Source organism: Diadema antillarum, unplaced genomic scaffold (assembly GCF_040938485.1).
Source record: "Diadema antillarum isolate AM-2024a unplaced genomic scaffold, OU_Dant_1.0 seq00001469_RagTag, whole genome shotgun sequence".
Classification (NCBI taxonomy): domain Eukaryota; kingdom Metazoa; phylum Echinodermata; class Echinoidea; order Diadematoida; family Diadematidae; genus Diadema; species Diadema antillarum.
Window position 1 is genome coordinate 422,287 of NW_027272208.1, and position 15,233 is coordinate 437,519.

The 15,233-nt window shown below is 38.7% G+C and overlaps 1 protein-coding gene across 3 annotated transcripts in view; it reads left to right on the forward strand.

Annotated features, from left to right (window-relative positions):
- The window catches only part of LOC139709751 (uncharacterized), a 202,853-nt gene that overhangs the window by 69,143 nt on the left and 118,477 nt on the right, over positions 1 to 15,233 (forward strand). For all 3 annotated transcript variants that reach the window (XM_071621708.1, XM_071621709.1, XM_071621711.1), the window contains one exon: positions 9,055 to 9,141. The gene's annotated coding sequence lies outside the window, so the exon portion shown is untranslated. The remainder of the gene's footprint in view (positions 1 to 9,054; positions 9,142 to 15,233) is intronic.

Sequence of the window (15,233 nt, forward strand, 5' to 3'; positions counted from 1 at the left end):
TATTCAAAAATTTCACAGCTATAACCACTGTTTTATGTACTGTAGAAAGAGCAGGTTGTGCTTTTTGTGTTCTTTTGATGTTTACATTTGGAGACGTTTAACAGAGTAATTGAAATTTCCTCATGTAAATTTTGCCTAATCCATATTCTACCTTGTAATGACCCCGTTACCTTTTCATACACAAATTTGAGGCTGGTTCACTCAAAGTTGCTGTTTTAACGCAAAGAGGTCGGCCTCTTTTTCTCCAAAGTGGTGAAGATTATGGGAGTGATGATATATCGTGATGCATTAGTAAAGAAAGCAGCCAAATTGTTCATCAATAACTTGTAGAAAGTGCGTGACAATTCCCTTCGCCGTGTCTCTCCTCCCTTCTCATCCCCCATTGGTGAATTAACAATGACTTGCAAACCAGGTTATCGACGAGGAGTTGATTGCGATTCACTTGTTTACCGACTGATGATACTCGGATAATCAACCACTTCGGAGTGACAATCATATATATATATATATATATATATTGTCATTGATATTGTTGTGTTGTTGTTGTTTTCTTCCATGCTGTCTTGTCCTCAGTAAAGATATGGAAGTAGGGGATGGCAGTGTCGGAGGGCCTCTAGATGGGATTAACCACAAAACGTGCCGAAGACAGCCAATTGCATGCAGAATCCTGGAAATTGCTTGTCCCAGTGAGATATGTATATTAAATGAGGAAAGAGAACCTAACAAAATTTTATGAAGACAGCTAGAAAGATATGGACAGGTAGACGCACAAACAAATTGCAGCAACCTGTGATGTCCTCTGTGGAAAAGCGGTTGAAAAGTAAGAAAATTGCGATCGATGCAGCATCCTGCCATTTCTCCCGAATACCTGTAACCCCCCCCCCCCCAATATTTGGTTGAATTTTCTTGCATAGCAACCTTGTAATTCACATTAATTGCCAATTATGATATTTTTGTTCTTGTTAAGGGCATTCTACTTTTATGTATCTCAGAAGGGTAACAATCAATGTATAAGGTGTTATTTTCGCGAATTTCACGAGTCACAGTTGACGAGTGGCGGATCCAGAGGGGGGTGCACTGAGTGTGCTCCCCCTCTTTATTTTTTTGTTAAAACAAAAGAAATAAAAGGAAAAAACGGGGGGCGGGCATGTGCCCCTTCTTTGATTTTGTAAAGGCGCCTCCCCTTTACAGAATTCTTGGATCTGCCCCTGAGCACGGTTGCATTTGTTCATCACCCAAAAAAGCCTCCAACGCGTTTAGGATCTTGATTCTGGCTCTGAATTCTTTTATAGCTAAACGCACCCTTGGTAAGGACTGCGATACTGTGCTTGTGCTAGACCTTTTTTGTGGGAGGGGCATGGGGCAAACGTGCGAGGACTGCAGTATAAATAGGGCTTCAGTCAAAAAAGATCCAGAACATTTAATAGTATGGTGTCAGTTGCATGCCATTTATGTTAGTTATGGGTAGTGTACTAGTCTTTGGGATCACAAAACTTTTGTCTGAATACATTGTATGTATGGGAATATTTATCACTTGCTAGGCAGGCCTATACTTGGTTCCATGCACACTGACCTTTGAGTCACTTCTATTGTATACAAAGTTGATTCGGTATGCTTCCACATAATATGTTTTTAATATGAGTGCAAGCCATCCGTAGAATGCGTCACAGTAAACAATATTGTTGGCCCAGTGGATTATGTCTGTGTTGGTTTTTTTTTCTTCTTCTTCTTCTTCTTCTTCTTGGGAACAGTCAAGTTCGCTTTCATGTAGGTGGCATTTGGAAAGTGAATCTGTATGTCTTCTATTTCAATAATGTATTGCTTTGTAGACCTGTCCACCATACGATGGTTCACACAATCCAGAATGTTCGTGAGAGGCAGCATCATAAACTGTTAAGAACAAGTTCAGGGACCTTTTTCTCTTTACATAAAGAGGTTCTATTCCAGAAATGTGTATGAACTAGTAAAGGAGAGAGAGAGAAAAAAAAAAAAAAGAGAGGGAAATGATTGTGAATCATATTCCTACTCTTAGTGCTGTTCTATATCCTGTTGCAACCATACATTTCTTCTGTTCAGGGACATTATGTTCAGTTCATGGGGAGGTCATGTACACTCCTGTGAATTGCACTTGACTAGCAGAGCAGCATGTGATTCCTGTGTGTGATTGTGTATACATGCATCATGCCTATGCAGTATGGGCTGATGCATGTGTGTGTGCGCGCGGATGTGTGTGCATGTTAGCAGCGTGTGAATGTGTTTAGCATTCGTGAGTGTGTGTGCATTTATGTACATGGGATACATGCTTTTTTGTATGGCCAGTACATTTTTGCCCAGTCCTACAGTACAAGCAAGTAAGGAAGTTGCATGAAGAAAACACAGTCTTGATCACAAGCTACAGTACTAGTGTGTGTGTGTGTCTGTATGTGTGATGATCTGTAATGTTTAATTTTCTTACTGTGTACATGAGTGCATGGTAGCGATATACTAGTAGCTCATAATGCTGAAGTTTGAAGTGCTCAGCATTTTGTGAGGGATTGTACACTAGTTTGAAATATTATCATTGATATTCCCGTGACCAGAGAAGTAAAATGTTTATCACTTAGCTATCATCCACATTTTTTTTTCTTTTTGTATGCTACTTGAACCAGTTACCAAGAAACAATGGTAATAAAGAGAGCTACAGTTCGACCTCGATTATCCGGCCATGTCGGGACCGGCGCTCATCCGGATAAGCGAATTGGCCGGATATGGGAGGCACAATGTTAATGTATAGGCCTACAGCTGCCATCCAAGCTACCATCCCAGTGCACTGGCAGCTAGGCAGGTAGCGTACCCCACAACGGTGGTGTAATCTATGCTAGCCTGCGCAAAATTGTAGTCCCTTCTTCACAAAAATAAAGTATCTCTTTATGTGAAAATCATACATGTTTTACCTCATTAGATATTGAGAAACCTATCATGCACATCTTATGAAATTAGTGAAATAGATTCATGAAAAGATGTTAAAGTCACCGTTTTTTCTCAATTATTGGATGAAAAAAAAAGTCCTTCACTGCGTGAACAGGTCCGGATAATAGAGATTTCCAGATAAAATGAGGCCGGATAATCGAGGTCGAACTGTATTTGTGTGTGTGTCATCGCAACCTAAACCAAGGAGGAATTTATCAATTAAAAGATGAACATCGTGGTACATTTTTGTAGATAGCATCCTGTAAAAAGACGGGCATCCCTCCAAAATTTATTAACTCTGACAGAGATGTTGGAACCATTACTATGTTAGCTAGCATACAGAAAGATGCCAAAATTTTGTTGCGCAAATGATCTGTACAGTGCATACCAGTACTGGTAAATTTTGGCCAGTTAGGGTTGGTTCTACCAAGATACAATGGTAATAAAGAGAGCTATTAGTGTGTGTGTCATCGGAACCTAAACCAAGGAGGAATTTATTAATTAAAAGATGAACATCTGGGTACATTTTTGTAGATACCATCGTGTAAAAAGACGGGCATCCCTCCAAAATATATTAACTCTGACAGAGATGTTGGAACCATTACTATGTTAGCTAGCATACAGAAAGATGCCAAAATTTTGTTGCGCAAATGATCTGTACAGTGCATACCAGTACTGGTAAATTTTGGCCAGTTAGGGTTGGTTCTACCAAGATACAATGGTAATAAAGAGAGCTATTAGTGTGTGTGTCATCGGAACCTAAACCAAGGCGGAATTTATCAATTAAAAGATGAACATCGTGGTACATTTTTGTAGATAGCATCCTGTAAAAAGATGGGCATCCCTCCAAAATTTATTAACTCTGACAGAAATGTTGGAACCATTAGTATGTTAGCTAGCATACAGAATGATGCCAAAATTTTATTGCGCAAATGATCTTTACAGTGCATACCAGTACTGGTAAATTCCCACCCCCTCCCCCAGAACCTGGTACGTATTCATTAGAAAACTGTTCTTCCTTTGCTTCCTGCACTTTGTGTAAATTTGTGTCATTACATGTTTTACTTTTTTTTTTTTTATGTAAAGACACATATGTAAAAAAAAAGGAAAAGAAAAGAAAAAATGCTACATTGCAAACTGATTTCAGGAAAGAAATCCAGAAATTATCAGTTTGCGAAAGTGGAAGCATTGATTAAAAAAAAAAAAGTGTGAAGAGCACAGTCACAATGATTAAATTGCAGGTGAAATTTTCTTCATTTTCAGGTAGAAGTGACAAATCCGTTTTGTGACATATATCATGATTTACACAGTATGTGGTTTCTCTTTTATCTTATTGACCATAGACAAAGTAGGGTTGTTATTTATCGTTATTATTTGGATTATTTTGAGTATTTCTGTGGGCATGAAAGAATGAAGGAACTCAAAAGCAGAGTTGTAGTGTGCATACAGCTTTGCACAGGGTCATTGAAAAGACATTCCATGTAGGAGCTAGTCGCAGGTCAAGTTGATAGTTATATTCATTTACTGTCATCACATAAAAAGTTGTGTTTTTTTAAAGTATATAAAAAATTGTAACAAAGATACTGGTATCTTTTATTGGACAGAATATAAAAATGAGAGTATCATAGAAGAGAAAAACAGAATCATTGAGCTTTTGGGTTTCTTAAGCATCTGTGTCTTGTGAATGCAAAGAGTTAATGCCTTCACTGTGACCACAAAAAAAAACAACAACAACATATCATAGTAATCAAGTAATTCAATGTGGCATTCTGCCCTTTAAATGTTACCAAGCATCACATGCACCTTGGCTCAATTTGTGTCATTTGTGCTCATGTCATATGAAATGAACAACACAAATGAAATTCTCATACCTCAGTGGGCAGCATCCTGCAAAAATTCCAACTATGAAGTCCGTGTTTCATACTCCCCATTGTACACAGCGCTTATGCGCCCGAGTGTCAGATTTAACGGATCTTCCGCAAATTTCGCATAAACGCGGCAGTGAACTTTGAGCAATTGGCTCACAGGCAAACTAGACATAGTGCAGATATGTTTATGGGGGGGGGGGGGAGGGGTCTTTGTACGACATTCTGTTGAGAGAGAATGAGTGGTATATTTTTGCATTGTCCTGTTGTCAGGATGATTCTCTGCCAGTTACATCCAATATGTGAATTTGGCGCATAGCTTGATTGAGTGATTTTGTGCAAGAATAATCATGCGAAGTTCACATCTCGACTGTTGCGGTGTGGGGGTATGTACATCTCAAAGCATTTCATGTTCATGCAGCGCAATAGAAATCCTCGTCTGCTGTGGAATGGACTCGCCGCCTGAAGGCGTTGTGATCTGTACAAAATGTTATTGACAACATTTGAATGAAATTCATTTAGACTTGTGCTCCATGCTTTGTGTCGAAACTGCTGTGTTTTTGGTTTGATTGGCGAATGGCTTTATGTCGGAACATATCATTTTATCTCGTCCCATCAAGTCTGTAAAGAAAATGATGACATCATCTCTGCTGTGGGTCAAAAGGTCACCAGCCAGAGAAAGTGATGAGCTAGAATGCCTGTCTGCTTCTCCTAATCAGCTGTGACACTAGGCGTTTTCATATCAGCCCGATATTTCGAAATAGCACGCTATTTTCGGATTTGGGAAATAAGAAAACATCTCGAGCTTGGATTTTTATCGGGCTGATGTGAAAACGCCTACTATCTTTTGGTTTTTCCTCTGCTTGCTCCCTAGGAGGTTTTCATGCTTCAAGTTCTGAGGATACTGAGAAAAATCCATATAATGGCTAATTTCATGGATGGTTTAGTTTCACATCCAGCTGACATTGTTGCTATGCAGTGGTGCCTCCTTAAAGAGATAGTTGTTATGCACGGCACCCCAAGTACTTCCCAAAATAGCTCTGAACATGACATGGACATGACAGTGTCTTACTCCAGAACTGGATACACAGCACTGACAGTGACATTAATGATAAACAGTTACCCCCCCCCCCCCCCCCCCCCAAACGCTGTCAGGACTGCAGGAGTACTGGTAGTTGCCTCTTTTTCTCTCTGTCTCTTGTCTCGCTGACTTCATATTTACACATGGATACAAGCAGTTCCCATCATGGCATGGATTTGTTCTTTTTTCATGTGTCAACGGTGAGTAGTAGAATTGGGAAATGGGTGTAGTGACGTCGGGAAATAGGTAGTCCAATAGTGTAGTTTCTGTGCTTGTGTTTTATTTTAACAAGTGTTTGATAGCATGCTCTGTGTGATGTTGGTTAAGGCTGTCATGACAGCGGTCGGTGCTGTCTTAGGCCGACCCTCTCATGGCAAGACATGGTGCAAATGGGAGCCCTTTACCTGCATACATACCTGTTTATCGGGGCGCTCAATGTGCAGGCTTTGGAAGGTGGGCGTCGGGGGCTGCCTTCGATGCATGTTTTCCCCGCCTCGACTCATGACTCCCTGCACACGGAGCATTGCAAACTCAGAGTGATCGTCCTAACCCCATAGGCTCTCCGTGCTCTTCACCCTGTCTCCCCTCTTTCATGGCATTATTCCAGACAAAGTTCAAAGGGGAAACATGCTGTCTGCCATCATTCATATGATGGATACACAGTGCACTCCTTCCCTAGACATTCGGAACATATTTCTGAGCTTGCTGGCAGGCATAAATGTGGCATCGGGAACAAAGCAGACCAGACGGTATTCTTTGTTGTGATCTGGTCTCCTGTGATTCACTTCACATGTAGAAATATTCCGTGACGGGTGCGCAGCAGGGTTGGCAGACTCGTGTTATATAGCCCTTGATTTCACATCAAGACTCGATTCTAAAGATATGTTGCACGTATACAGTATAGCACCACACAGTTATTTACGTCTGACCCTGCAGACTTTGCTACTGCCATGTATGAGTTCATGGGTCATCGTGCCCCAGGGCTGCCTGGTCCCAGGAAAAGGGTAGACAGAACATTCATGTTGTGCACTCTGAACAGACTGGGTGCAAATAATTTCCCCCATGCTTGAACGTCTCGTGTTATTGCGATCCGTCAGACTGCGGTTGAACGTTGTGCTACGGGAAATGGGGAATACTACATAATATGCTGCTGCGGATAGAGGGGTCTCTTCACGCGACAGTTTGGCGAAGAATACGCAGATGACACTGATTTTGTGTTTTCCCTCAATCGTGGCCACCGCGCGCTTCGGTAGCAAACACATCACGCACAAACATGGTTTCACCCCCATGACTTAATAGAGAGATATATGTCTTAAGAATACCTAAGGAATTCCTGATGTTACACATGTAATGTTCATAAAATACCAGTTTCCTCAGCCATCACTTTCCTTTTACTGCCCGAAAATGATATACTTCAAATAATTTTGTTAGTGAGCACTTATGATCATTTAGTCCCTTGCCTGTGTTCGTCTGATATTTCTTGCAATTCAGTGGCTTGTTTCTGCAAGCAGGTACTTAAATATGCTGCATTAAAAAGAAAACAGAACACAAGTATTTGGAGATGATTATGATGGTCCACTTTTGTTTCTATTCATTTCCGAGATAGGATTGACACGCTGAAGATAGTCCCATACCTTCATAATGATGTTAGTTTCTAATGTGGATGGAGAAATACCACAGTTAGTTACAGACTTGCTTCTTCGCTCTGAATGCTTAGTGCAGATCACTGCTCTGCATGATATAAGAGGAAGCAAGGCTTACAAAATAACTCTCTTCACAACCATTTTCCATCATAAATCATGTAAACATCACTGTTTGGGTTGCTTCCATGTAATGCAAGTTTCTCAAAACCGAGCTAAAATCTTCCGTGTTTGTCTCCTGGGCAAGAGGATAGTGGGACGAATTCTACGGTGGTAATAATTTCCTGATTCATGTATCTTTTCCCAGATACTGGGTGGGCATTTGATATTAGTTTTACAGTGTCATTTTGATGCTTTTACCATTTGCAGGGGAAGTTATGTTGTATAGGGTGGACTGTTTTGAGTAGGACTGTGAAATCTACCATACATTTTCTTACTCGCCTTATTCAGTGCAGTGGACAACTGTGAAGAGGAAGAAATCCTGTAGGCAGAAATTCTTTAACAACATTTGCAGGCACAGTCACCCCAAGAAAATTTAAAGGACAAGTTCTCCTCCAGAGACATGTGGATTGAGTGAATGCAGCAATATTTATAGAACACATCAGCAATAGTTTGAGGAAAATCGGACAATCCATTTAAAAGTTATGAATTTTTTTAGTTTCTGCTTTAATAGTCACTGCTGGATGAGAAGACAACCACAGCTTGTGATGTCACATGTGTACAACGATATAAAGAAAGTATAAGGAAAATTCAAGATATTTTAACTTTTCTCCCATAATAAAAGAATGCTTCCATTCCCTCGTTCAGAAGGCAAGGGGAATAATATTACCCTTCATACGTCAGTGACAAGTCAAGGAAATGTGCACCTTTTTCAAAAAGTAAAATTCTGTGAAATTCTCTTTATATTTCCCTTATATCGTTGTATGCATGTGACATCATACACTCTAGTAGTCTTCTCATCCAGCAGTGACTGTGCATGATACCTTAAAAATTTATAACTTTTGAACGGATTGTCCAATTTTCCCCAAACTTTCACTGATGTGCTCTACAAATATTGCTGCATTCACTCAATCCACATGTATATGAAGGTGGACTTGTCCTTTAAGTAAACCTTTAAATAACTCTTAACTTATGTTGGAGGAAAGCACAAATAAAACATGTGTTCAATGATGTGTTCACCCAGCTGTGTATTTTTTTTTTCCTCTCTCTCTCTCCTGCCACATTAAAATCATGCTCTTGTGGAGATCAAAACACATTTGCTGCTACAGGCCAGTTCTTTTATTGACTTTCCGGTTGTTTCACAGCAATTAATTTGATTTACAGTAGTTTGTCCTTGAACATTTTCAGTGGATCCAGGAATGCTTCCTTTTTGTACTGATCATGACTGAGCAACTCACCAGGCGAACTAGAAGAGATCATCAACCTTTTTGCTCTGGAGTTTTGGTTTAGGTGAGGCATTTCATATGTGAAATTGAACATTATGCATTTCTGTTTTTCGTACATTTCTCCTCCTCTGCAGAAATCATCACAAGCGAGGATATTTTGACAAAATACGGGTAATCAGAGCGGGAAGCTGATCCAACTGAAAGAACTCAACGAGAATCAGGTAAGATGAATGCCATAGTGATACCATCAGGAGAAAGAATTCAGTACCATACTGTCAATAAAGTTTGTGTACATCCAGACATAATGTGTGCTGACACGTGCTGCCCAAGGCTATGAGAAAATGTTGCTGTATGATAATGTGCGCAGTGTGCTGCTGTTGTGGAGTGATGGGCGGATTTGAGTAGAACCAAATCGTGATCAAAGACTATACCCTAAATACTCTTTTTACCTCTTCGTATCATGTGGACATCTACACATGGACTCCATTTTAAATACCTCGACAGAAGAACTTATGGGGAAATTTCCCCAAACAGTTCATACTTGTGGATTTCGTAAATGCACAGAGACCGTTTTTGAGCTTGGCTGATTTTATGTGCTGCCCTCTGTAGGTGGGATTTCTGCAACAAGATATGATGTCACCGTGATAGAACAGTACGTAGAAAATATCAAAAGAATTTCACAAATGCAAGTCCTTAAAGAGAAATACACTTACCCTTACCTGTCTTCAAGTAAGCTATGCTAAAGGAGAATGAAACATTAATTTGTGTATGGATTGAGGAAATACCACAATCGTAGTACAGCTGTACTAGTACATCACATCAGCGAAGTTTGTGGCAATCAGAGATCTGTTCAAAGTGATGAACTCTAAAAGGTTTGGTGTGCCATTATCTCTGGATAAGAAGACTACAGCATTTTGTGACGTCATGTGTAGACAACAATGTAAAAAAAAATTACAGCACATTTTCACTTTCTAGAATATTAAAATGGCACTTGACTTTATAGCTCTTTCAGAATGCACTGCATATGGAATAATATCAGTATTATGTCAGTAGCAAGTCGAGCGAATATGTACCATTTCATAAAATATTTAATTTTGTTGGATTCTCTTTATATTTTATTTATATCGTTGTCCATACTTGATGTCGGGAATTGTAGTAATTTCACTCAGTGATGGCAGCACCAAAACTTAAAAATTCACGACTTTTTGACATATCATTCTTGTTTTCATCAAACTGTGCTGATGTGTTCTACTGATATTTCTGCATTCACTCAATCCACAGTATATTTAGGTTTCATTCCTTTTTAAGGCAAATATTACGCTCCATATCTCAAGAAGGAAGTAGGTTATGCTCTCTTTCAATGTCCTCGACAAAATAATTTTCATAAATTCCGTGTAGTTTCTCTCTGTTGCTCCAGATTGTGTTGTATAGTGCCATTCAGAGAGGACCAAGCATGGAATTAACGACAGATTTAAAAACTACCTAACTTTTAAAGGGATTATCTCGTTTTTTTCAAGCTTTCACTGAGTGTGGCACTAATCTTTCTTGATTGGCTTAATCCACATTATGTTTGGGGGAAACTGCTACTTTAATGCACCGCTACACAGAAGGCTGGTGAACGATGGTTATATTATAAAACCTCACTTTGACCTTTCCATTACAGTTGAACCTCTCTTATCCGGCCTCCCTTTATCCGGATCTCTCTATTATACGGACGCAATCTCGCCTTGATTTTTTTTTTAATAATTACAAGAGGAAAGGGGGATTCCCAACTCCTTGACAACTCCTACCCAAACACACATGAATTACATATTACTTCCAACATGATTAACATACATTACATCAAATTTCCTTCCAAATTGCTTACCTTCAGACATTTCAACATCCCCAAACATCCCCAAATGTAACAATGAAAAGGTTGCAGTATGCACATTACAACATGTGGTACTACAATGGGCTACATCAGTACATGTGTATGTATATGTACATGTATAAAGCATTGAGTCTCCCGTATCCGGCCAAATCCCTTATCCGGATGAGCCCCGGTCCCGACTTGTCCGGATACGAGAGGTTCAACTGTTTTCATAAAGAGGATCATTATCAGAAAGGGGAGCTTTATGATTCAAGATGCTTTACGAAAAACAGTTTAGTGAAATAATTTGCCTACACTTGGACAACAATTTTCAAAAATTTTATTGACTCAGATATTATTTGGTAATTGGGTGTCTTAATCTTTTTCTGCCATTTATGGTATTGTATATGTGACAGCTGTTGTGACAAAAGTTATTAGTAAATCAGCACTGATTTCACACGAACCCTTCAAGGCACACATTCTGAACACACCCTCTTATTGCATATCATAGGGTGTTTATCACCTTTCTTCCAACCCAGAAGTTGGCGACTTCAATTGAGTTTCCAGGGAAAAATCAAAACTTTGGTCTTGTTCTGTATGTATGAAGAATTTTATGCAAACAGTATCATGGTCACTGTCAGTAGATGGTTATTCCTGTGGTCAGTACATTCTCACTTATAAGCAACTCTTATCCTTAGCCAGGTAATCCATACTGGAGGGAGCTTGTCATAGATGGATATTAGCCTGAACTAAGTATGCCAAATATTCATCCAAAATGCATTACATATATATCCCTTTTCAATATGTATCTATATTTTTCTTATTTTTTCGGTTTTTGGAAGGACTAGGAATCGCAGAATGAATATGGAACGGCATGTATGAGATCTGTTTGGCCATTTCTGGAGCAGTGCTTCTCCGGCATGAAACTTAGATGAAAATTTCTTTTGTTGGATCTACATTTTTTTTTTTCCTGCCAGATTGCACACAATCTCCTTCTCAAGTCCCCCACCCCATATGTCAAGCAAATTGCCGCCGATCTTGACAAACATTTGATGCTGCAGGGAAAGATGAAAAGAAGAAGAAGAAGAGGTTGTTTATTTATCCACAGTCTCTTAAAGAGCTTCAAAAAAGATATTTAGGCAAGCTGATAATGTGAATAATCTATGCACAATCACTCAACAGCTTCGTTGCTGGATGTAATTTTTAGATTTATGTACTTTCCCCCAGTAGAGCAGCTATAATCTACGTTTTTTGTATTTAGTTAATTGAAAAAAAAAAAAAACCAGTGTCTTTTACATCTCGCAATCTCCACTTTTCATGATGTAGTAAATATATATATCTGTTCACACTCTCTCTTTCTCTGTCTTTCTATCTCCCATATTTATAATACCTACTGCTGGGATAATGTTGACTTAAATGGGTTAACAGCATTTTAGGGAGTTTTTTTATGGCTGCTGCGATTTGATGTGTTGAGGCTGTCAGTCAGATACCTGCATGCCCCCTCCAGAGCCTTATATAAAGTGAGGTTGAGCGTCATCATCATCATCTGAGCTTCATGAGCGAGGGAATACGTTATCGCTGCAACATTGGTGAATCCAGAGGAGATTGCTAACTTTTTTTTCCTTCAGTTGCTTCCTCGAATGGTTCAAGCCCAGAAGTAGAATTGTTGGCAGAATACAATTTGCTCGGCTTCGATCTTGCTCTGATTTTTTTCCCGGGCTTTCTGACACCCACGGTGTTGAACAGTCGTGTAATCATTTTGAGGTGTCATGGTTCGACTTTCAAGGTACGATGTGCACATCAGTTGGGCTCATCTCTTTGCTATATATCGACTACTTTCTTTTTGTGTGTGTGTCGTTTTGAATCATGTAAACGATTTTTCTTGCTTGGGATGTTTTTTTTGTTTTTCTTCTTAAAGGACTGATTTACGAAAGTTGATTGGAAGTTACTGCTAGCTGCATAAAATATGTGACAGAAATATCCATTCACTGTGTAACTTGAAATTCGCTGGTAATTTCAAGATTCTTGACATAATTTATAGGTTTAATATTGAGATAGACTCTTTTGTGTCTAATGAAGCTGCCTTGTTCAAACTTTTAGGGTGCCACTTTTTCCATGGAATGGCAGCAACATACGAGTACATTTTTTTTAATGAGCTCTGCAATGCTGGACTTACTATTGATTCTTAGTACATCCATTTTTTTTTTCTGCCTAGTCCAAAAGTTTTCTAAATAACATCAGGTGAGAAGCCTTTGATTCAAGTAAGTTTGGTAGGCTTCATAGTAGTGGATTGACTTGATAATTTCTCATAAACATTTATTCATATCTTGTTGTTCATTACTGTAGATGAGCTGTAGCGATATTTTACATTACACTTCATAATTGCTTTTTCTATATATGAATGATGCTCTATGAACTGTGATGCAAAAAAAAAATGTTTTATTCTGTGGGAATTGAAAAACTCTTGAAGAAAGTTTGAGTAATCCCATTTCGTTGAAAAAAAAAAGAAAAAGAAAAAGATGTTGCTGTAGAAACACATGTAGTTGTCACAAGAGACATAATGGTGTGGGGAAAACTTGATATCTAGGAGATGATTTGTTTTGGGGTTTGTTTTTTTTTGTCAAAAACATCCTGACAACTCATGGACAAGGTAATTCAAATTTTGAAGGGAAGGACATATTAGTTGTGCAATGTGGAGAAATCGTAGTCGAAAGTATCTAGATGATTATTATAAGTGAAGGTGCTGATTTCTTAATTTCTTTATTTCTGTTTATGAATGGAGCAGTCATGATGACACTTTGTTACTGCTCATTGGTGATAAGGAAACATGGAATTGTTTTGCATTGTTGTGCATGATTGTTATAATAGGTTCTGATGGTATTCTTGTAAATTTTACATTATTTTTTTTCTTCTGGCTTGGATAAACCTGTACATTATTCACAACACAAAAATATGTGAAAGGTAATATGATATTTTCAAAAGCATATTTCCAAAGAGTGTGCATCCGTACATTGCAGAGAAATCGGTGGAAAAGAGAAAAAAAAAATCCTCAAAAAAGAAACGGGCCTTGGGTTGCATTTGATACCATGATTACAATAACATTCGAAGATACGATGTAAAGCAAACTTTCCAATTCCATTTATATTATTTGTTGTTTGCTGTAACATTGTCACAATTTGAGCTGCCTTTTAATTGTGTTGTTGTTTGCTTCATGTATTCCTGGAAAAATATTTATTCTTTTTTTTTCTATATGTGGTGTAGCTGATTTCTAGCTGCTATTCTTTCTGAACACTGAAGAAGTGTGATAAATTTGATTCAGCTAAGACTGGGGAACTACCATTTTGACATGGAACAGTGAAGTTTGTATGTGAAGGAGAACATCAGAATGCCATGCAGTTTTGGTGTCTCCTTATATTACTACTGATCACAAAGACAATGGCAGTTTACTAGAAACTTAAAGCAATATGTAAACTGCATTTGGAGATGAAACATCTCTATCTATCTAGTAAATGCATGCTTCTCTGACTTGCAGAGCAAGTGATTTTACATGACCTTTGACCTGCCATTCTGCTTTGCTCTTTCACAGCACCACCAAGTAAAGCAGTTGGAAAGCATCATGTTTTGCATTGCGAAAATCCTCTATATTACAAAAAGTCAGTTGCGCTTTAGTAGGATTCCAAGATGTTCTGTCTTAACGCACCTTTTGTGACCATTTTTAACCCATCGATGTCCAGGCAACCTCTCAACAATCTCTTTTTTACCTTACCTGTTAAGAGGCTACATGCCAAAGGTTGCCCAGATGTTGTCGTTAGTAGTTTTGCCGAATTCTTACCGTAGGCCATCTAAGGTTATAAGTGAAACATGGCCACAATGTCCAGACAACCCTTCTATGAGATGCTCTGGAGGCGAGATTCAGTCATACTGGAAGTTGACGTAATACGCTAGCCCGATACTGTAAAAGGGGATATTTTCGTGCAAGTAATTTTCCGCATTCGGCTGGGTAAGATGGATTTCACGTGTTTTACATTCTGCGGAATCAGGACGTTAACTACTGGAACATACAGGATGCAAAAATATATTGCGTGCTTTTATTTTTGCGCTAGCATCTGTTTGCACGAAATGCCAAAAATTTCCACTTTTACAGTAATCTAGGCAGAATGACACACAGTGCACTCAACGCGTGCATGGATCACAATCCATTCGTAAATGTTTACAAACATCATTATCTGGTCAAATGTACACATATTTAATAAATATCCAAGGACAATTTTTGAAATCTTTCTGCTTGATCAAGATTCTAAATAGTATTTTGTTTCTTAATTGCATATTCTTCATTGCAAAAGATAGTGCAAACAAAATTTTCTGCACCAAATCTATGTTGGAACACACGGGGGTTGTGCATTTGAAATAACTGTGTTCAAATCAAGCGACACCACGACTTTACTTGAAAATGGCACAGCT